This window comes from Asparagus officinalis, unplaced genomic scaffold (assembly GCF_001876935.1).
Source record: "Asparagus officinalis unplaced genomic scaffold, Aspof.V1 AsparagusV1_Un106, whole genome shotgun sequence".
Classification (NCBI taxonomy): Eukaryota; Viridiplantae; Streptophyta; class Magnoliopsida; order Asparagales; family Asparagaceae; genus Asparagus; species Asparagus officinalis.
This window is the reverse complement of record NW_017972372.1, coordinates 377809-400159: the sequence shown is the minus strand read 5'-3', so window position 1 is coordinate 400159 and position 22351 is coordinate 377809.

The following is a 22351-nucleotide window of genomic DNA, read 5'->3' as shown; positions in this document are numbered from 1 at the left end:
GATAACTGTACACAACAATTTGTATTATTTGTATACAAACAAAAACAAAAGAGTGCGCTATATAGTTTTCTTGGCAATTTTCAAGAAAGGAACCTACGCAATTGTTGATACGAGTAGAAAGGTAGTATATAAATTGTAGTACAATTATCATTTTCCGTGAACATTGCCCTGCATGAGGTAATATAATGAATGCACTTATATAGATTGAGGAGATACAGGGGCGGAGCCTGGGGGCAGAGGGTGGCCATGGCCCCCGTGGATTTTGGCTACTAATATGCATGTTAGTCCTTATATCTTTCACATATTCAGATTAGCACACCTACTCTCCAAATTAGTTGTTTGATATTTCAACTCTTAGGTAGTTTCTAATTTAATTCCCTTAATAGCTACAATTATTCTTAATTGGAGGGGCTAATTCCAAAATAGCTTAGTATAAATTTTAAATATTTGAGGGATTTCTTCAAAATATGAAAGATTTAATGGGATAATATTGAAAAAAAAATTATTCAAATTAATCTCCACTGAACTCATTTCTTGGGTGTTGTGAGTTTGTATTTTGGTCAAGAGAGCTGAAATTCTCAATTTCTCATGATTAGCATTTGAATGGTATTTTTATTCCATGCTTCTTTTTATCCGAAGTTGTTGCAATCTGCAATGAGTTTCTATTTAATTTTTCATGTAAATTGTTTAATAGTAGTACTATGAGATAAGGTTATATTTTCATGTGGTTTCTACATCTTATGTTGGCATTGTGAGTACGGTTCTTCCAATTTCATTAAGTTTTAAATGAATAAATAATTTATGAACTTGTATAATTTACAAAATATTAACAATCCATTAGGTGTTTGAAAGCATTAAAACTTGAAGTTTATGATTAAGAAGAATCAACTACAATTAGTACATTGAGAAAAAAGACTTTCAGAAAATGGGAGCATGTTGATTCATGATGGCTAAATATGTTGAAATGATTCGAGTATTCATGATTTTTTTTAAACTACTACCCTAGATTGTTTTTTCACCTACTTACATATGTATGATAATTTATTATGTACTGTCATTTTATTGCTTTTTTAGTAATATGGTATCATTATTGTGCTTTGGCGCCCCTAGAAAGAAAATCTTGGCATTGCCACTGAGGAGATTGCTGCAAATTTATAGAGAATGTATAAAATATTTGAAATTCTACCAGTAAATTTTAAGCATTTCTACAAAGATCCAGAAATGGGATAGAATATAGTGGAAAGGTGATGTGGCGTGCTTATCTGACATCAATTATAATGAGTTGGTCATAATTAACATCGTCTTTAGTAATGTCATCACCATCAAGATGACAACATTGGATTATAAAGATCCGACATAATAGAAGCAATTCACATGATTGGATTTTTTTATTTTTAATTTTCAATACATGCTACACAGAGATGAATATGCCAGCTTTCAATTTTGTCACAATTCCAAAAATTAAAACTTATAAAGAAGAAAATGAGAGTTATTTCTAAAAATTTGAGACTCTTTTTTCAGTTAAATGAATGAAAGATTAGTATTTGCTTTTTTTCTTTTTTAGCTTTTTGGTGACCTTTGGTTGTCTATTTTGTGATCTATAATCTTCTAGCACGTTATAGAAAATGTTTGTGATGAAGATTAAAATAAATTTTTTAAAATTTTTAAAATTTCTCTCGACTTACCATTATTGTTGCCTACAATTATTGAAGGCGAGTAAGAACACGCAACTCCGGCTACTAAGGCTGGAGCACAAGACAGCAACATTCGAACTCAGGTTGCTCTAATACTATCTTAAGTTAAATCTCTCCAACCATTACACTAAAACTCCGAAGCTATAGTGAAGCTATAGTGAGAGTCAACGATTATGATTTTATATTGATTCTAACAGAGAGCAGCATACAATGGTGACAAGGATAGGAGAAGGGTACGAAATGATCTAGTGACAAGGATAGGATAGGAGTATGAGATGATCTGAGAGGAGCACGAGATGATCTGGTGACGAGGATAAGGGGAAAATAGGGGTTGAAAAAAAATTAGTGAAAAAAGATGATGTATGATAGAGCGAGGAAGTCTATAAGCGACTACTATTAGATACTTGTAGGCTGTCTAAAAACTCACAATAGATAATTGATCCCTATCAAACACTGACAATGGAAGTTACAACCTGACGACTTCCACATCAACAACTCAACAACGAAAGTTACAAATAGATGACTTTCACGGCGGCAAATGAAGGCTACAATTGGAAGATTTTCACGTAGATCGAGAAAGGTTACGATTCGACGACCTTCGTGACAATCGATGAAAGCTCTGATTCAACAGTCTTCACAATCAACAGTGAGAGTTACAATCTGACGACTCTCACATTTCAAAGAGCTAAGGTGAAGATTATAGAACAATGATCTTTGCAACGCTCTGATGTAAGGGATTACAAGTTCATAATCTCTCTAATCCAAAAACACAGAGCTCACCTTTACGTTTTAGATTCCAAACGCAGCACGACCACTGCGTTTCAGCCTTAGGCATATGCCCAACTCTGCGTCTCAGGTCTAAGACGCAGAGTTCGGGCCCAGAACACCAATTTTAGCATTTGACTCGTTCAAACACGAGCAGAACGGTTCCAAAACCGTTTTCCCTACGTTTTGAGGGATTCTCGCCCATTTAGGAGCAGTTTAAGGGGTAATTTGTAACCTCTTATCCCCCTATAAATAGCAGAAAACTTAACAGAGTTAATGATTTATTTTTAAACAGAAAAAAGAGGGATCGACATTTTTGCAGAGGAGATCAATCTTTGGAGATCGATCTTTTTAGGAATTAAGATTTTGAAGATCAGCACTTGGAGATCTTGAAGCATTATTCAGTAACAGAAATCTTGGAATTGTTATCCTTGGCTTATTAATCGATTTTTGGTTCAAATCAACTCTTTCACAGAGTTTTAAACTTTTTCTGAGTTCCTAAACTCATCTTCTATTCAACTTGTCACGCTAGTTCTCCTCAACATCAAATCAAAGAGGAATAGACTTTGTTCCAACGAGGTGAAACGTCAGATCGTTAACGAGAAGCAAACTCTACACGAGTTTCGAGGGAGGCATCTCATCAACACCAAGAAGAACCCAGGTTAAACAAAGGGAAAGATCTCTGTCGACTCTTCTCTCTTTTGTAAATCAAAAAACCGACCGAGAAGATTTATAATTTCTTTTCTAAGTCTGTTAGAAAGAAGTTGTATCGAAAGAATTGTAATTAATTCTTTTTGAGTCTGTCAGAGAGAATAATACAAATTTAATTCTCAATTGTCTTCTTCAAATTTTTCCACCAAATAAAAGATGGCGACTCCGCTAGGGACTAGCTTCATAGACGAAAAAGTGGTGGCGCAATCTGACATTAACCTCATTGGAACAACGGCCAAGACTCTCGTCGTGGAATTCGACCAAGCCAAGTACGAAGAGGTATTTTTCTCTGGATCTCTTAGCCCCAAGGCTATGCGCAAGGTCCGTGTGGTCTCCAAAAAGACCGAAATTATTGCTAAATCATCAAAGGAGACCCTCCCCTTTGTATTGCATGGCTCAGACAGCCCCTCCTCTGAAGGAGTGTACTCAGCCTCTGTTTGACTCGTCAAATGAGTCGAAGGTCCCATGGCCGCGTCAAATTGATGTATATCGGGTCAGAAGAAGCCTGTTGCCACGACAAGCTCTGTCGATGCAGATGACCTTGCTACAAAGGCCTTAAGACAGGCTAAGAAGAATGCCGCTCGACGGAGGATAATATCCTTGCGACGAGCCCATCTCCGAGAGAGCCGATCTCTCAATCAACATGAACTCCGTGTTTGTGAGCCTCAACTTGGGTGATGCATTGATGAGCCCAAGTACGAGCCTCGTATGATCAATCCAAAATGTAGCCATCAGGGGCATGTTCCAAAATCAAAACGCAGCCTTCAGGGATGCGTTTCAACAACTAAACGTAGTCCTCAAGGATGCGTTTTCACATCAAAATGCAGATCTCAGGAGTGCATTCAAGATCCAAAATGCAGACCTCAGGACTATGTTAACCAACAAAAACGTAACCTGCAAGGGTGTGTTTCACCAACAAAACGCGAACTTCGGTCTAGCGTTAGTCAAACAGAACACGACCCTCGTGTTCCTTCTTCCGAACGCGATGTGATCCCCTATGTCCAAAGAGATCAACGTGGATTCAAGATTCATATTCAACAAGAACTAGTCCCGTCCACTGATGGGCAGGGGGTTCCATCTCCAACCTCATGTTCTGTGAGAAAATCTCCCTAGGTATCTGATTTAAGGGAGTTGCTTTCAAGAGAAAGACCAGTACAACGAGCCGTTCATTCATGTCATTGTGAGCGACTTATCTCTGCAGTCTTCTCAGAATGCTCATGCTACACTTCCGAACCAAGACGGTCAGTGTTTGACCAATTAACAAACGTCACCCGACCTGCCAAGCGACGATGACACTACAAGAAGAAGACTTCAGAGACCGAATATCATGTGGTTACTATCAATGTGATCGGCAGAGGGAAAGCCTCAGCTTCTAGCTCTGATGACTCAAGTCGTTCGTCGACCTTCAGAGAAATCTGTGAAGAGTTCGAAGGGGTATACCGATACACCCGGACTCGGACGGGAGACATTCCTCCTATTAATTATAAACGATTAGCTAGAGGAACAACTTCTGATGATGAACACTCGACCATCGAGGAGTCTCAGTCCTCAAGTTCTTTCGTAGTGCATGGGAATTTTGTTTACATGATAGGGAGCTCAGAAGACCTAGCGAGGAGGGTTGATGAACATCACTCCATGCTCCAGGCTTAGCAGGAGACTCTCAATCAACTGCGAGATCTGATAATTCAGCTTGTCACAGAAAAGGTCCAAAAAGCTGAATCTTCCCGAAAGACAAAGTCATCAAAAGGGAAAGATAAGGTAAATGAGAATTCGGACCATGAAGCTCACAACATAAAGTCTACCTTTGAAGGAGAGAAAGATGGCGAGAACGAGCACAATCCTCAGTCGACCAAGATGGAAGAATTGGAAGCTCGTCTCAATGCAATTGCCAATAGGAGCGAGCTCCAAGATAATAGAGTGGTGTGGCCTTATCCTGCGGAATGTGACATAGCTCCCTATCCATTGAAATTCAAAGCCCCGACTATACAAGCTTTTGACAGCACGGGATTGCTAAATCAACACATCTATTACTTCAAGTCGCAGACTAGAGATGTGATAGCAAACGATGCCATATTGACAAGTTTGTTCATCGGCACCCTTAAGAGGGTTGCCTTCAAATGGTTTATGAAGTTGTCTATTGGGTCTATTAAGAAATGGATAGATCTAGAAAGATTTTTCTTAGCCAGGTTCTTTGAAGATGACTCAGAAGTCTCTGTCTCGATCCTTCTCGCCACCAAGCAAAGGAAGGGAGAATCCATAAAGACCTTTGTAGAAAGGTTCTGAAGTATGGCCCTATGATGCCCCTCAGGTAAGACAAAATCTACTTTGGTGGAAACTTACAAGCACAACTTGCAGACCCATCTCCTGGCTCAAATAGGAGTAGCGGAATATCGCTCCTAGAAGCAATTGGTTCGCAAGGAGAGCAGACAGAAGAGATTGTTGCCCGAGTCAGAGCTGAAGAAGCTAACAAGCTGAAGCCGCAAGTGCAACGCAACCAAGGCAATACTCCTAGATCCAAGGAAAAGGAGACTCTGACCGCCGATACTAGCACTCGAGCACCACCTGCGAAGCAGGGCAAGACATTGAATCAACATAGAGCATCCAAATAGTATTCTTTCAAAGAGGAACATGTGGACACCCTATTCCAGCTACTTTAGAAGAACAACAAGCTGAAACTTCCTGAAGTAAAGAAACCCGAAGAAGCATGAAAAGTAGATGACCTCAATTACTGCCGGTATCATTGAATGCTAGGACATCCAACAAGGAGATGTTATATCTTCAAGGATATTCTGCAACACCTGGTCGATGCTAATGTACTCAAGCTAAAACCAGAACAGAAGACCATATCCACCAATTTGATATCGGTTCAGTTCGGAGATTTTCCTCCTGTAATGGTAGCGGACGGTATTATCCCTATCCCTAAGGGAGAAATACACATAAAGAATGCTAACCCGCATGTTCAGAAGGATAAAGGTTTGGTACCCCTTACCACTTCAAAAGGAGAAATCATATGGGTCCATCCTGACTTAATTAAAGACCAGTAGTGGACAAATGCATCAACGAAGAAGAAGAAATGTAAGACAAAGTCATCCAATATGATTATCCTCTCTATAAATGAGAATGATGATCATCTCAAACCTCTCACGGACTTGGAAGAAGAGAGGATTTTCCTTGCAGTAGATCAAGGAGATAACCATGGTACCCGATCAGGGAAAGCATATTTGAAAAACTACAGCCAGAATGCTCAAGGAGCAGAAGAGCAAGCCCCAAAGGGTGGGGGTTCTGCTCCTAAGAAGATGACTAATAAAGGGAAACAGAAAGAGCTTCGCTTCAACCAAAACCTTCTTCAATAGGAAACTAGAGGATCAAGCAATCCCTTCCAATTCAACGTCATAGCGCAATTGGCTAACATCCCTGTGAGGATCACCCTGTACAAGCTCCTGCGACTATCCAAGACCACAAGGGAAGCTCTAATTGAAGCTTTAACGAACACGGAGAGTTTTATTACGCAAGTTACTCCAGTTTCAGAAGCTTCTAAAGGACAATCTTGTGTATAGTGTCTAAGCTGTAAGAAGTCTGCCATGCATATTATTCACTCAAGAAGATATGCAGATTAAAAACAAACATGATAGACATCTGTACTATACGGGGTATATCAGCTCTTCAGAGATCAGTCATGTCCAAGTTGATCCAGGCTCTGCACTCAGCATCATGCTATACCGGGTCATGCAAGTCCTAGGGATTCCCCTGCACTGGCCGAGTTCTACCCAGACAACCATCTTCGGCTTCAACACCAACAACACACGACCCTTGGGTAAAATCAAACTCAGGTGTCAAATCAGAGTCTCAAGTTTGAAGTGACTTATTACATCATAGATGTGGACACGTCTTATAATTTGTTGTTAGGACGACCTTAGATTCATGCCAATCGCATTGTCCCGTCTACTCTTCATTAGGTCATGAAATATGCCAATGAGGAAGGAGAAGTCAGAACTCTGATCGTTGAGAAGTAACCTTTTAGAGGGGTGGAGAACTTTCGCACTGACTTGGTCTTCTATTCAGATTCTCAAGAGTCAGAGCAGTCAAACGAGGCCGCTGATAGTGGCAATGAAGCTGACATCGAGCCCGATCCTGAGGAGGATTGCATAGGAGTTAAATTTCTATGTAATGGGTCAGAATGAGGATAATAATAATGTACTGAGTGAGGGTGAGTGGTATATTAATGAAGATTTTAATTTAGCATACTTGTCTGATGTGTCCTCTGAATATGAACCGATAGAGACTGATACAGATACAGATACTAATTTATGGCATATATTGTACACTAAGGCATCACTCACTTTTCCCTTAAAATCATCCTTCACCACATTTGAAGAGATGGAGGATGTACATATGGCTTTCTTTATGGTCCTGCCCAGAAGGAAAGGGCAAAAGCTAATCTATTTTGGTAAGATCAAACCTAAAGTACTCAAGAATTCCATTATCATGAACCTAACTCCATTAAATTGATGAGAAGTATGAGTTACGACTTTAATAAACAGGAATGTTTAAATTTTGGGAAAGGAAGACGAGCGTCGATTCGGCTTTCTACTCCAGAAGGAAAACCCCCTGATTATTATCACAAAACTAGAAGAGGGTTAGGTTATGTTTTAACTCCTCCCCTTTCAAAATATGAGACCAACAACTGTCTGTGTGAAGATCATTCATCCGGAACATCCTCATAGGAATCTGATGTAAGTGTCTGAGCAATATTTAAAAGCATGTCCGTGAACATGGCTTCAGTTAGTCATCCGGTCAAAGATGCAGAGGAAGATGCAGAGGATAACCAAGAATTGATTGAATCCACCAATGATCCTTGGATCAACCGCCTTAACATCTTGTGGGATATACGCTTCGAACAGTGCAAACCGCCCACTGAAGATAGGTCAACATGGGGGATGAATCTAACCCTAAGCCAATCTTCATAAGCGAGAACTTATCACCACTTGAGAAAGAAGACGTCATATCTCTTATCAGAGAATATATAGATGTCTTCGCTTGGAATTATGAAGACATGTATGGTCTTAATCCCAAAGTAGTCATGCATCGTCTTAACATTGATCCGGATGTGAAACCCGTCAAACAATAATAACGCCGGTTCCGCCTAGAAATCATGGAAGTAATTGAGTCAGAAGTTAAAAAGCTTATCAACTCAGGCTTTATCAGAGAGGAACAACACTCAGACTGGGTTGCTAATTGTTTGTTGGAAATTTGCAGTAAAAAGACAATGAAAGAAAAATTTGACTTGTATTTCTCTCAAAATCAATTACAATTTGGATTCCGATTACAAAAGAGAGGAAAATGAATTTGATTCTCTCCTTTGTTTAAAACTGGGTTCTTCTTAGTAGCGGTGGAGTGCCTCCTTCGATTGATCGTGTCGAACTTGCTCTCCGTTGACGATCCGAACGTCTTGATTCACTGGAACGATGTCTTCTCCTCACGATTTGACGCTGTGGAGAACTTGCGTGGCAAGTTTGAAAACAACTCGTAATGGCAAGTTTGAAAATAACTCTTAACGAGTTGCTAACTCTGAACGAGTTTTAGAAGAACTTGCAGAGCAAGTTTTGAACTCTGATCGAGTTGATAACTCTGACGAGTTTTAGAAGAACTTGCAGAGCAAGTTTTGAACTCTGATCTATTTATAGGGGATTAAGGGTGGTAACTACCCCCTTAATCCGCTCTTAAGTGGGGCGAAAATCCCTCAAATCGTGGGGAAAAAACAGTTCCTGGAACTGTTCATTGCGTGCTTTGAACGAGTCAAACGCTAAAAAAATAGCGTTCAGGGCCCGAACTCTGCGTTTTTAGACTAAAAACGCATAGTTGGGCCTATTTTGGTGGTTGAACGCACAGTTGGGCCTGTTTAAGAGATTAACTCTGCGTTTTGATATTAAAAACGCAGAGTTAAGCCTGTTCTAGGCTGAAAACGCACAGTTCGTGCTGTTTTAGAGATTAACTCTGCGTTTTGATGTTGAAAACGCAGAGTTGAGCCTGTTTAAAGGCTAAAAATGCACAGTTCGTGCTGTTTTGGAGATTAACTCTGCGTTTTAGGCTAAAAACGCAGAGTTGGGCCTGTTTAAAGGCTGAAAACGCACAGTTCGTGCTGTTTTGGACATTAACTCTGCGTTTTAGGCTGAAAACGCAGAGTTGGGCCTGTTTAAAGGCTGAAAACGCACAGTTCGTGCTGTTTTGGAAATTAACTCCGCGTTTTGATGTCGAAAACGCTGGTTTGCCCTGTGTGTTTTGGCTCTGTAATGTAGAGGCAAACCTTAGGCAGGCTTGGCGAGCTTCAGGCTAAGTCCAATGTTCTGACGAAGTCCGGTCTTGCAGACGGACTTCAGAACATAACTTGCTGCGAAGAACAGGTCATAACTTTCAAACCGTACGTCGGAATTGGACGAATTATATATGAAAATCGGCTATCTCGACGAGATGGATCCATCTGAATCGAGCCAAAGGCTTCGGTTCGCTTCCTCCGTTTTGCCAAATTCCTTACGGTTTGGGAGATATCTGCATTTTAATATGAAGAGACCGTCAATTTGTAGTCTCTTTTGCTAGAGCTTTACACAGATCGTCCTCTTGTAATCTTCATCTTGGCTCCTTGAAAATATGAGAGTCGTCAGATTGTAACTCCCGATGTTGATTTTGAAGGCTGTTGAATTGGGACTTTCATTAGTTGTTGTGAAGGTCGTCAAATTGTAACCTTCTACGTAAAAGTTCTCAAATTGTAGCCTTCTGGAAGTCGTCAGATTGTAACTTCCATCATCGGTGTTTGATGGGGGATCAACTATCTATTGTGATTTTTAGACAGCCTACAGAACCCCCTCCAAAGTTTTCGATAGTTCGCGGTTGACTGGGACGAATTTTCGGAATACTTTGGATCTCAACTCTGATCTTGGAGCTGTTGATTCCTTGTCACAAAGGAGTTGTTCTCTGCACCCGCTTCGAAGGCAGTTTGGTTGAAGGGATTTCCCACGCAGGACCTGTGTGAAGGTATGTGCCATAATCCTGCTTCTGGAATGTGGAGGTGGACCCTGTATTTCGAACTTGAGATGCGGGTTTCACTATTGCATGTTGAATTTGGAACACAGGTGTGACCTCGGCGTTTGGTTTTTGCATCGCGGGTCTGATCTTAACGTTTTGACTTAAAACGTGGAAGTGGCTTCCGTGCAATTTTGACTGAGTCTTTGAGACTTGTCTTTGGCGCATCTGTTTTAAGTCTCGATTCACATCCATTAAGCTGATGGGCCTGCAAGCGTGCGTAGGATTTTTGGCAAACCCTCAGCCATCAACGGATTTGATAAGCCTTTACCGACTATCGTTTGAGTCGGGCTAGCATATGGATTGTCTAAGTCCGTTCCACATGTAACGTTGTGCTAAGAGAATGAATCCTCTTAGACTTGATGCTATGATTTTGAATACATAGACTTTGTCATTTTCACGGGAAAAGATTAACCGACAACGCGTATTAGGCGTAGGTTTATCTCTAATTAGGGATCGAGATAAAGTCCCCCATGCGTGTGAGGCATGGATTTTGATGTCCTTTTCACGGTAAAAGACTAACCGACAACGTGTGTTAGACATTGACTTATCCCTACTTAGGATTCAGGATAAAATTCCCCATGCGTGTAAAGCATGGATCTTGGCGTTATTAATAACGACCTGCTACGATATTGAATACGTAGGCTTTGCTATTATTACGGGAATAAGCTACCCGGCAACATGTGTTAGATGCAGACTTATCTCTAATTAGGGATCGAGATAAAGTCCCCCATACGTACAAGGCATGGATTTTGGTGCTACGATGTTGAATACGTAGACTTGGTCATTTTCGCGGGAACGAACCACCCAGCAGCATGTGTTAGATGCAGACTTAACTCAAATTAGGGATCGAGATAAATTCCCCCTGGCATGAATCCTGGTGTCTTTTTCACGATGAAAGATTAACCGGCAACGCGTATTAGGCGTAGACTTATCTCTAATTAGGGATCAAGATAAAGTCCCCTATGCGTGAAGGCATGGATTTTTTGGTGTCGTTTCTTCCTGTGTGGCTTGAAACACCGAAAGAAAGTTGGAAGTGCCAGAGGTATAGTATTAACTTGGCATGAATTTTCACCTAAAGTAAAATTCAAAAATTTTCTTTATTATCACTAGGATAATTCTAGAAAATCTTTAATCCGCTGGGGATTTTATAATGAAAACTTGTTATTCTTGTTGAAAAAGAATTAACAAGTTCATTGGGGGGGTTTGACTGTTAGAGGTGTGATGTTAACCTAACAGTATTTTATGGACCTATCGCTCTGTTGAAGAGAGTCAATAAGTTGATTTTGTCAGAGGTGTGATATTAACGTGACAAGAAGAATTTACGATCGGGCAATTTTGAGGACTTATCGCTCTATTGACGAGAGTCAATAAGTTGATTTTGTCAGAGGTGTAGTGTTAACGTGACAAGATTTGTGTTGCGATTAGAGCAACTTTAGGGACTTATCATCCTATTGACTAGGATTGATAAGTGGGTTTTGTCAGAGGTGTATTGTTAACGTGACAACAATTTGTGTTGCGATTGGAGCAACTTTGGGGACTTATCATCCTATTGACGAGGATTGATAAGTGGGTTGTCAGAGGTGTAGTGTTAACGTGACAAGATTTTGTGTTGCGATTGGAGCAACTTTGGGGACTTATCATCCTATTGACGAGGATTGATAAGTGGGTTTTGTCAGAGGTGTATTGTTAACGTGACAAGATTTGTGTTGCGATTGGAGCAACTTTGTGGACTTATCATCCTATTGACTAGGATTGATAAGTGGGTTTTGTCAGAGGTGTATTGTTAACGTGACAAGAATTTGTGTTACGATTGGAGCAACTTTAGGGACTTATCATCCTATTGACGAGGATTGATAAGTGGGTTGTCAGAGGTGTAGTGTTAACGTGACAAGATTTTGTGTTGCGATTGGAGCAACTTTGGGGACTTATCATCCTATTGACTAGGATTGATAAATGGGTTTTGTCAGAGGTGTAGTGTTAACGTGACAAGATTTTGTGTTGTGATTGGAGCAACTTTGGGGACTTATCATCCTATTGACTAGGATCGATAAGTGGGTTTTGTCAGAGGTGTATTGTTAACGTGACAAGAATTTGTGTTGCGATTGGAGCAACTTTGGGGACTTATCATCCTATTGACTAGGATTGATAAGTGGGTTTTTTCAGAGGTGTATTGTTAACGTGACAAGAATTTGTGTTGCGATTGGAGCAACTTTGGGGACTTATCATCCTATTGACGAGGATTGATAAGTGGGTTGTCAGAGGTGTAGTGTTAACGTGATAAGATTGGTGTTGCGATCAGAGCAACTTTGAGGACTTATCGCTCTATTGACGAGAGTCGATAAGTGGGTTGTGTCAGAGGTGTATTGTTAACGTGACAAGATTGGTGTTGCGATCAGAGCAACTTTGAGGACTTATCGCTCTATTGACGAGAGTCGATAAGTTGATTTTGTCAGAGGTATAGTGTTAACGTGACAAATTGGGAGTGATGCAAACTGAATGCATACTCTGTGGGGATTATGATCGTCAGAAGTGTACAGTGGATTCCAAGTAATCAACCCCCAGTCTTGATTAAGACTTAGCAGGGGAATAAAAAGAGGTAGACAAAGCACATCACCTAGTGGGGCACTATCCATGAAGTCGGAATAGAGTCATATCACCAGGTAGGCCATTATCTGATGAGTTTGACTATCAGAGGTAACTATTAACGTGATAGTTGTTGGAGACCCGGCATCCTACTGAAGAGGATTAGCTTCAGTGGCCGTGGTATCTTCCCCTTCTGACTGAGGAGATTGAACTTGGTCCGATTGCTCTGGAGAAGGTTGGGCTTGGTCCGATTGCTCAGGTTGATCATGCCTACTTTGTTCTTCAGCTTTAATCCTGGCAATAATCTTTTGAGCCTGTTCGCCTTGAGAGATTAGTTGTCTCCAAGAACGACATTCTGCAACTCCTATTCGGGCTAGGAGATCGGTTTGCAAGTTGTGTCGACAGGTCTCTACTAAGGTAGACTGTGTCATACCTGACGAACACCGGAGAGCCATGGTTCGGAACCTTTTGACGAAGGCTTTGATGGACTCCCTCTTCTTCTGCTTAGTAGAGAGAAGGGTATGGATGGAGACTTCTGTATCCTCTTCAAAGAATCTTGACAGGAAGAGTCTCTCAAGATCCGCCCACTTTTGGATACAGCCCGCAGGCAGTTTCCTGAACCATTCAAAGGCAATTCCCTTGAGGGTGCCAATGAACAATCGAGCCAGTATGGCATCGTTTGATATTACATTTCCAGTCTGTGACTTGAAATGATAAATATGTTGGTTCGGTGATCCCGTGCCGTCAAAAGTTTGTAGCGTCGAGACCTCGAACTTTGGAGGATAAGGGGCTGCATCCTATTCGGCAGGATAGGGTCTGATAACTCCCTCATCTTGGAGCTCGCTTCTATTAGCAATGGCTTTGAGGCGGGCTTCCAATTCTTCCATTTTGGCAGACTGAAGATTCTGCTCATTCTCAGTCTCTCTTCCTTCATCAGAGGAAGATTCCAGGCTGTGGGCTTCTTGGTCAGAAACCGCATCATCAACCACTTTTCCCTTCCCTTTGCTTGTATGAGGTCGGGATGAAGATGCTTTTCCTCTCCGGGAAGATTCTTGCCTAAGCGGCGGATCTGTCTCCTGAGATTTGGCCTTGTCTGCGACGATTTAAGTCAACATGGCCATGAGTTCATTGATGGCCTCCTGCTGAGATTTGAGCATGGCCTCCTGTTTATCAAGTCTCTTTGAAAGGTCCTCCGAATGTTCTGCCATGTGGGCGAAGCTCTCATGCCCAACGAAAGAGCTTGATGATTGGGACTCCGTAATGGCTGAGTGTTCGTCATCGGAATTAGTTCCTCTGCCTAAACTCTGATAGTTGACAGGGGGAATGGCTCCTGTTCGAGTCCGAGTACGTTGGTAGATTCCTTCAAACTCGTTAGTGATTTCTCTGACGCTTGGAGAATGATCTGTCTCTGACTCGTCAGAACTAAAGGTTGATGATCTCCCTCTACCAACCATGTTAGAAGTGACTCCAATGTATTCATCCTCTAAAGTCTTCTTCCTGTGAGGATGTCGTCGATTATTGAGCAAAACGACATTCGTCGGTCGGTTGAACATCGACCGCAATTCCCGCACGTCGGAGACTTAGGATGAACCTCTCACAGAGCATGAGGGTAGAGATGGAACCCCCTGTCCATTAAAGGATGAGACTGGCTCCTGGTGAACATGGATCTTGAGTCCACGTTGATCTTTTTGAACACGACGAATCGCATCGTGTTCTGAAGAAGAAACACGAGGGGAACACGACGAATCGCATCGTGTTCTGAAGAAGAAACACGAGGGTCGTGTTCTGTTTTACTAACGCTAGACTGAAGTCTGCGTTTTGTTGATGAAACGCACCTTTGCCGGTTGCGTTTTTGTTGGTTAACGCAGTTTGTAAGTCTGCGTTTTGGATCTTGAACGCACTCCTGAGAGTTGCGTTTCGGTTCTGAAACGCACTCCTGAGAGTTGCGTTCTGCCAAATCAACGCAGTTTTGAAGGCTGTGTTTTGATTGCACAACGCACCACTGAGGGCTGCGTTTGGCATAAACTGAGCCCACTCCTTTAGAGGTGGGGCTGCTCGAGTAATCTCGGCGGCTAAAGGAGAGGGTTTCCTTTGGCATAGGAGCAACCTTTGGAGATTTAGTCTCCTTGGCACCTCTCACATTAGAGGTAGGGCTGCTCGAGTAATCTCGGCGACTAAAGGAGAGGGTTTCCTTTGGCATAGGAGCAACCTTTGGAGCTTTAGTCTCCTTGGCACCTCTCACAGAGCGTGAGGGTAGAGATGGAACCCCCTGTCCGTTAAAGGATGGGACTGGTTCTTGGTAAACATGAATTTTAAATCCATGTTGATCATTTTGAACACGACGAATCACATCGTGTTCCAAAGAAGGAACACGAGGGTCGTGTTTAGCTTGATTAACGCAAGACCAAAGTCTGCGTTTTGCTAGTGAAACGCAGTCCTGCGATCTGCGTTCGGATTCAGAAACGCACTCCTGAGAGTTGCGTTCAGTTTGTGAAACGCACTCCTGAGAGTTGCGTTTTGGTTCTGGGACGCACTCTTGAGAGTTGCGTTCAGCCAGATCAACGCAGGTTTGATGTCTGCGTTTAAATTTTGGAACGCACTCCTGAGAGTTGCGTTTTAGTTCTGGGACGCACTCCTGAGAGTTGCGTTCAGCCAGATCAACGCAGTTTTGAGGTCTGCGTTCTGATGTTAGAACGCGCCTCTGAAGGCTGCGTTCTATCTGGGAAACGCACCCTTGAGGGTTGCGTCTAGCTTGGCCTATGCAGAGCTCATGTTGAGGCTCGCAAACGCGGAGTTCGCGTTGATTGGAGGATCGGCTTTGGAGTCGTGCCGAAGTCGAGTCTTCTCCTTTAGGGAGGGGACTGTATGAACAGTGCAACCCCCATGGGAGATAGTCTTTAGATGAGTTGGCCACAACTGGAGCTTTAGTCTCCTCGGAAACTTTATGGATCTTGCGCATAGCCTTGGGGCTAAAGGATCCGGAGGAGAGGGCCTTCTCAAACTTGGCTTGATCGAACTCGATGATCAGAGTTTCAACGGTCGTTCCAATGAGATGAACGTTGGATTGTGCCACCACTTCTTCGTCAGAGAAGCTAGTCCCTAGCGGAGTCGCCATCTTTTGTTTATTGGAAATTTGCAGTAAAAAGACAATGAAAGAAAAATTTAACTTGTATTTCTCTCAAAATCAATTATAATTTGGATTCCGATTACAAAAGAGAGGAGAATGAATTTGATTCTCCCCTTTATTTAAAACTGGGTTCTTCTTAGTAGCGGTGGAGTGCCTCCTTCGATTGATCGTGTCGAACTTGCTCTCCGTTGACGATCCGAACGTCTTGATTCACTGGAACGTAGTCTTCTCCGAATGCTCCTGTTGCCGATCTTGAAGATGATCTCTGTTAGAGAATGATTCGATCTCCAAGAAATTCTCCCTTTGCTGCCCAAAAAGGAAGGACCCAAGAGCCCAGAGCCAAAAAGCCAGCCTTTTGACCGAATCTCCCTTTGTTGATGAGAAAAAATTCCATCCCTCAACTCAATTGAGTTTCTGGTATTTATAGGGGATTAAGGGTGGTAACTACCCCCTTAATCCGCTCTTAAGTGGGGCAAAAATCCCTCAAATCGTGGGGAAAAAATAGTTCCTGGAACTGTTCATTGCGTGCTTTGAACGAGTCAAACGCTAAAAAATAGCGTTCAGGGCCCGAACTCTGCGTTTTTAGACTAAAAACGCATAGTTGGGCCTATTTTGGTGGTTGAACGCACAGTTGGGCCTGTTTAAGAGATTAACTCTGCGTTTTGATATTAAAAACGCAGAGTTAAGCCTGTTCTAGGCTGAAAACGCACAGTTCGTGCTGTTTTAGAGATTAACTCTGCGTTTTGATGTTGAAAACGCAGAGTTGAGCCTGTTTAAAGGCTGAAAATGCACAGTTCGTGCTGTTTTGGAGATTAACTCTGCGTTTTAGGCTAAAAACGCAGAGTTAGGCCTGTTTAAAGGCTGAAAACGCACAGTTCGTGCTGTTTTGGAGATTAACTCTGCGTTTTAGGCTGAAAACGCAGAGTTGGGTCTGTTTAAAGGCTGAAAACGCACAGTTCGTGCTGTTTTGGAAATTAACTCCGCGTTTTGATGTCGAAAACGTTGGTTTGCCCTGTGTGTTTTGGCTCTGTAATGTATGAGCCTTAGGTGGGCTCGGCGAGCTTCAGGCTAAGTCTGATGTTCTGACGAAGTCCAGTCTTGCAGACGGACTTCAGAACATAACTTGCTACGAAGAACAGGTCATAACTTTCAAACCGTACGTCGGAATTGGACGAATTATATATGAAAATCGGCTATCTCGACGAGATGGATCCATCTAAACCAAGCCAGAGGCTTTGGTTTGCTTCCTCCGTTTTGCCAAATTCCTTACGGTTTGGGATATATCTGCATTTTAATATGAAGAGACCGTCAATTTGTAGTCTCTTTTGCTAGAGCTTTGCACAGATCAATTTGTAGTCTCTTTTGCTAGAGCTTTGCACAGATCGTCCTCTTGTAATCTTCATCTTGGCTCCTTGAAAATATGAGAGTCGTCAGATTGTAACTCCCGATGTTGATTTTGAAGGCTGTTGAATTGGGACTTTCATTAGTTGTTGTGAAGGTCGTCAGATTGTAACATTCTACGTGAAAGTCCTCAAATTGTAGCCTTCTGGAAGTCGTCAGATTGTAACTTCCATCATCGGTGTTTGATGGGGATCAACTATCTATTGTGATTTTTAGACAGCCTACACTAATATCGTTCATGTACCTAAGAAAAATATCAAGGTCTAAATTTGCATTGACTTTCGTGACCTAAATGCTGCATGTCCGAAAGATGAATTCTCACTCCCCATCATAGATATCATGATTGACAATATTTGTGGATATGAGAGTATGTCTTTCATGGACGGATTCTCGGTGTATAACCAAATTAAAATGTACCCTGAAGATAAAAAGCACACCACTTTCAGAACACCCCTGGGGGTGTACTGTTATACAGTAATGCCGTTTAGACTAAAGAATGATGGTGCAACCTATTAGCATGCCATGAGTATAATCTTCCATGAACACCTACGCAAAAAGATAGAATGTTATGTGGACGATATTACAGTAAAGAGCCAAAACAGAGGCGATCATCTTGCAGATCTGAAGACGATGTTTGATATCATGCGAGCACATCAACTGAAGATGAATCCAACCAAATCGTTCTTGGGGGTGTCTAGTGGTAAGTTCCTGAGATTCATAGTTATATCCAAAGGGATTTCTCTCGATCCAGAAAAGGTTCGTGCTATCCAAGAAATGCCACCTCTGAGAAACATCAAAGAGCTCAGAGGCTTGCAAGGCAGATTAGCGTACATTCGGAGATTCATATCAAACCTCTCAGGATGTTGTTAGCCCTTCACCAAGTTGATGAAGAAAAGATTCTTATTCGTTTAGGATAAAAACTGCCTAAGGAGATCAAGAGATACCTTACACAACCACCTGTCGTTGTGGCCCTGATATCAGGGAAACCATTAATCATTCTCTTGGAGCTTTATTAGTTTAGAACAATGACCAAGGACACGAGCAGACAATCTACTACCTTAGCAGAACCATGATTGGAGTCGAACACCGGCACAATCCAGTAGAAAAGGAGTGCCTTGCTTTAGTGTTTGTTGTCCAAAAGATGTGACACTATTTGGTCGGATACATAATTCACGTCATCTCTAAGGTAAATCCTTTGAGAGTGCTCGTGACGAAACCATCTTCTTAGAATTGTCGTCTAGCAAAATGTGTGATCCTCCTGTCATAGTACAACATACAATTTATGCCCCAGAAGGCTGTTAAAGGCCAGGCTCTGGCAGATTTCTTAGCCGACCATCCGGTATCTGAATCATCCAAACTATATGAAGATTTACCAGATGAAGTCGCTAAAGCTTGTGCAACTCAAAAAGTTATACAAGTATGGAAATTGTTCTTTGATAGTGCATCTAAAGCAAACCCTAATGGAGGAATCACTGCTGGCGTGGGGGTGGTTCTTGTATCTCCAAGCGGTCATGTAATCCCAAGAGGATTCTCTCTAATCGAGCCATGCACTAACAATGTAGCAGAGTCCAATGTTTTGCTACTAGGGATGCAGTTGGCTGAAGAGCTCAACATTCGACACCTCGAGGCTTATGGTGATTCTTAGCTTATCATGAATCAAGTCCGAGGAGAATATAAAGTACGTAATGAGGACTTAATCCCATATCACTTTGCTGTGCTAGAGCTAGCTCAGAAGTTTGAAGGCTTCTTCATTGAATACATCTCATGAGTCCAGAATACATATGTGGATGCTTTAGCCTCGTTGGCAACTTCTTTAGCATTACCACCAAAAGAAGAGACGACGATATTCATCATGGGCCGTGACTTGTACCACCCAAAGCTTCCCCTAGAACACTGCTCAAATGAGACAACAGTGGAGATTGCCTATGCAACTTTAATTGAGCTGGAACCAAGGGATTGGCGATTCTTATATATTGACTATGTCTTGTACGGGATATTGCCGGATGATTCTAAGGAAGCGGACGTTGTAAAACAAAAGGCCTTTCAATTCTATTATGACACGATCTCTCAAACCTTGTACCGTAAATCACATGATGAAGTCTTGCTTCGTTGCCTATCTAGAAAAGAAGCACAAGAGGCTCTCAGGGAAGCTCATGATGGGATGTGTAGAGCACATCAACCCGGAGCTAAGTTAGGAGACTGTCTCTGACGAATTGGCTATTATTGGCCAAAGATGTTTTCAGATGCCGTTGACTACGTTAAATGTTGTCACGCATGCCAAATCCATGATGACTTTATTCACCAAGCACCAGGGAACCTACATCCGACATCTGCCTCTTGGCCATTCGAGATGTGGGGTATGGACATCGTCGGACCCATCTCTCCTCTGACTTCTAAAGGACATCGGTTCATCCTCGTAGTAACCGATTACTTCTCCAAGAGGGCGGAAGCAATTCTGTTGAAAGAAGTCAATGCTTTAAATGTGATCAAATTTATTAAATATCACGTCATCTACCACTTCAGTGTACTGAGATAAATAGTCCATGACAATGGAACACAGTTCGTCAGTCACAGTTTTTAGAGATTCTGCGAGAAATTTAGAATCCAAAGTGTTGCATCAACGGCATACTACCCGCCAGCCAATAGCCTCACAGAAGTTTTTAACAAGACCATCATGAAGCTCCTCAAGAAGTTCTTTTCTAAGAGCCGTCACAATCGTGATGAAAAGCTTGGTGAATATTTGTGGGCCTACCTCACAACGGTGAGGACCCCTACAAAAGTCACACCATTCTCTTTAGTATATGGCTGCGAAGTTGTATTACCATTAGAAATCCAGATCCCATCTCTGAGAGTTGCCCTTTGCGATCAGAATGACGGATAAAGAACAATATCGATTGCACCTTCAAGAACTTGAAGTATTGGATGACAGACGACTTTAGGCTAAGCAACAGATCGAGTTGTATCAAGCTTGAATCTCCAAAACCTACAACAAGAAGGTCAAAGAGTGGATCTTCAAGAAAGTCGATTTGGTCCTAGTTACCAGACGACCCATGATGATAACACACAAGACTAAGGGGAAATTCAATCCCAAGTGGGAAGGACCCTTTGTAATAGAATCAATCTATTCGAATGGAGCATACTATCTCATCAACCAGAAAGGCAACAGGCTCATGATGCCTATTAATGGAAAGTTTCTCAAAAAATATTACCTGTAAACCATGAAGCCCCCTTTTCCTAATACTCAGCCAAGTCTGAGATGATGAGTCAAATTCCCCAGGCTGGGGGTTGGTTATTCAGAATTCATTGAATAGAGAATAGCAAATCATGTTAACTTTCTCTAGCAAGTCTAAGATGAGAAATCATATTTTATTTAGACTGAGGGTTGGTTACTCGGAATTCATTTGAACGGAGAATAATAAATCATTCACCTTGTATATCGTCAAGTTAACATTGCACCTATGACGATTGAAATTTTCTAGAATTATTCTAAATGATAATAAAGAGAATTTTTAATTTATGCTGAGTTAACATTACACCTATGGTATTTTCAATATTTTCATTGTCTCAAATCGAAACACAATAAGGAAAAGGCAATGAAAAGCATTATGATATCATTTTTATTCAACATCATTAATCTGATATAGAGTGACAATACTTGGCATGAAAATGATATAAAACAAAAATTTTATCCCCAGCTAAAAGCAATATAAGATTCAAGCGACAGGGCTCATCAATTTGAGGGATCTGAGCTTGGACTTAAACGTAGATAGCTTCTTCTCTTGGGCCGCTCGAACTCATTCAGCCACTTCGTTCCTGAGTTCTTCATCAGTAGGACCAGTGGTGGAAGTGGTCAGTTCAGCCTGGAGTTGATCATGTTGCTTCTACAAAATCACGATTTGGGTCTCTGTTTTAGATAAACTCTTGCAAAGGGCTTCCCGGTGATGCACTTTTGAGATTCAATCCAAAGAAAGAGCTCGCTCCACTTCAGATTCCAAATCGGCACGCTGTAAATCTACAAAGGCCATCAATTCCGCTTCCAACAGGATAATGCTCTCTCCGTAATGTTCAGTCCATTATATGTCATCCAAGCTCTCGATGCTGTCTAGGAAGCTAGTCAGGAGAGGCTCAAAATCCTCAAAAATAACTTATCCAAGGCTAACGTCATCGATTGTTAATTTCATCAAACTCTTTAGCTGTTCGATGAGTTTCCTTAGAATTCTTGAACTTGCGGGAGGGGCAATCGGATAAACCAAACCTCCAAATTTGGTAGGAACATATCTAGGAATAGCTTCAGAAGGAATTTTTTTTGTCGGATCCTGTCTTGTGGTCAATCCATCAAGAGGTCCCATCGAGGGAACAGATTCTGAACCCCCGACACTCAACTTCACTTCAGCTTCTACATCATCAGGAACATAAGGAGTTGATTGAAGCTCTTTATCTCATTTATCATCCGGGAGTGAGACAAGTGCAGACTTCATCACGTCCCTTATTAGCTTGGCCTTCTTGGAGTTTTTGGCTACAATGGGTCTTCTTTTAAGAACCCTCCTTTCATATTCACCTTCCTCCTCAGCAGTAAGAGCCTTATTCCCCCGATGATCTTAATGAGCAAGGTTAAAGGGTGGACGCTTCCTCATGGATTTCTTCAGTCGACTTCTCTTCGCAAGGCTCGGCAGTTGGTGGCTCGTCTTGGACCTCTCCAGCTCCGATTGCCTCCCATTCACAAGATAAATATTCTTCTATCCCCGGCAGATGAGTCATTGTAAAACTTTTTCTAGACTCATAAAGTTCTCGGATTTCGTTAATGCATGAAGTGTACATGTTATACTCTAGAATCCGAGAAGCCTCATAAAACCAGTCATGAAAGTAGTTAGGCATTGAGTTGGGCAAGGTAAATCGAGCATGGGTCCCTCCAGCAGAAAAGAAATACCAAGCGTAAGCCCCTTGCCCAAATTTCCAACTTGAGCCAATTCCAGGTTAGGATTACCAACAT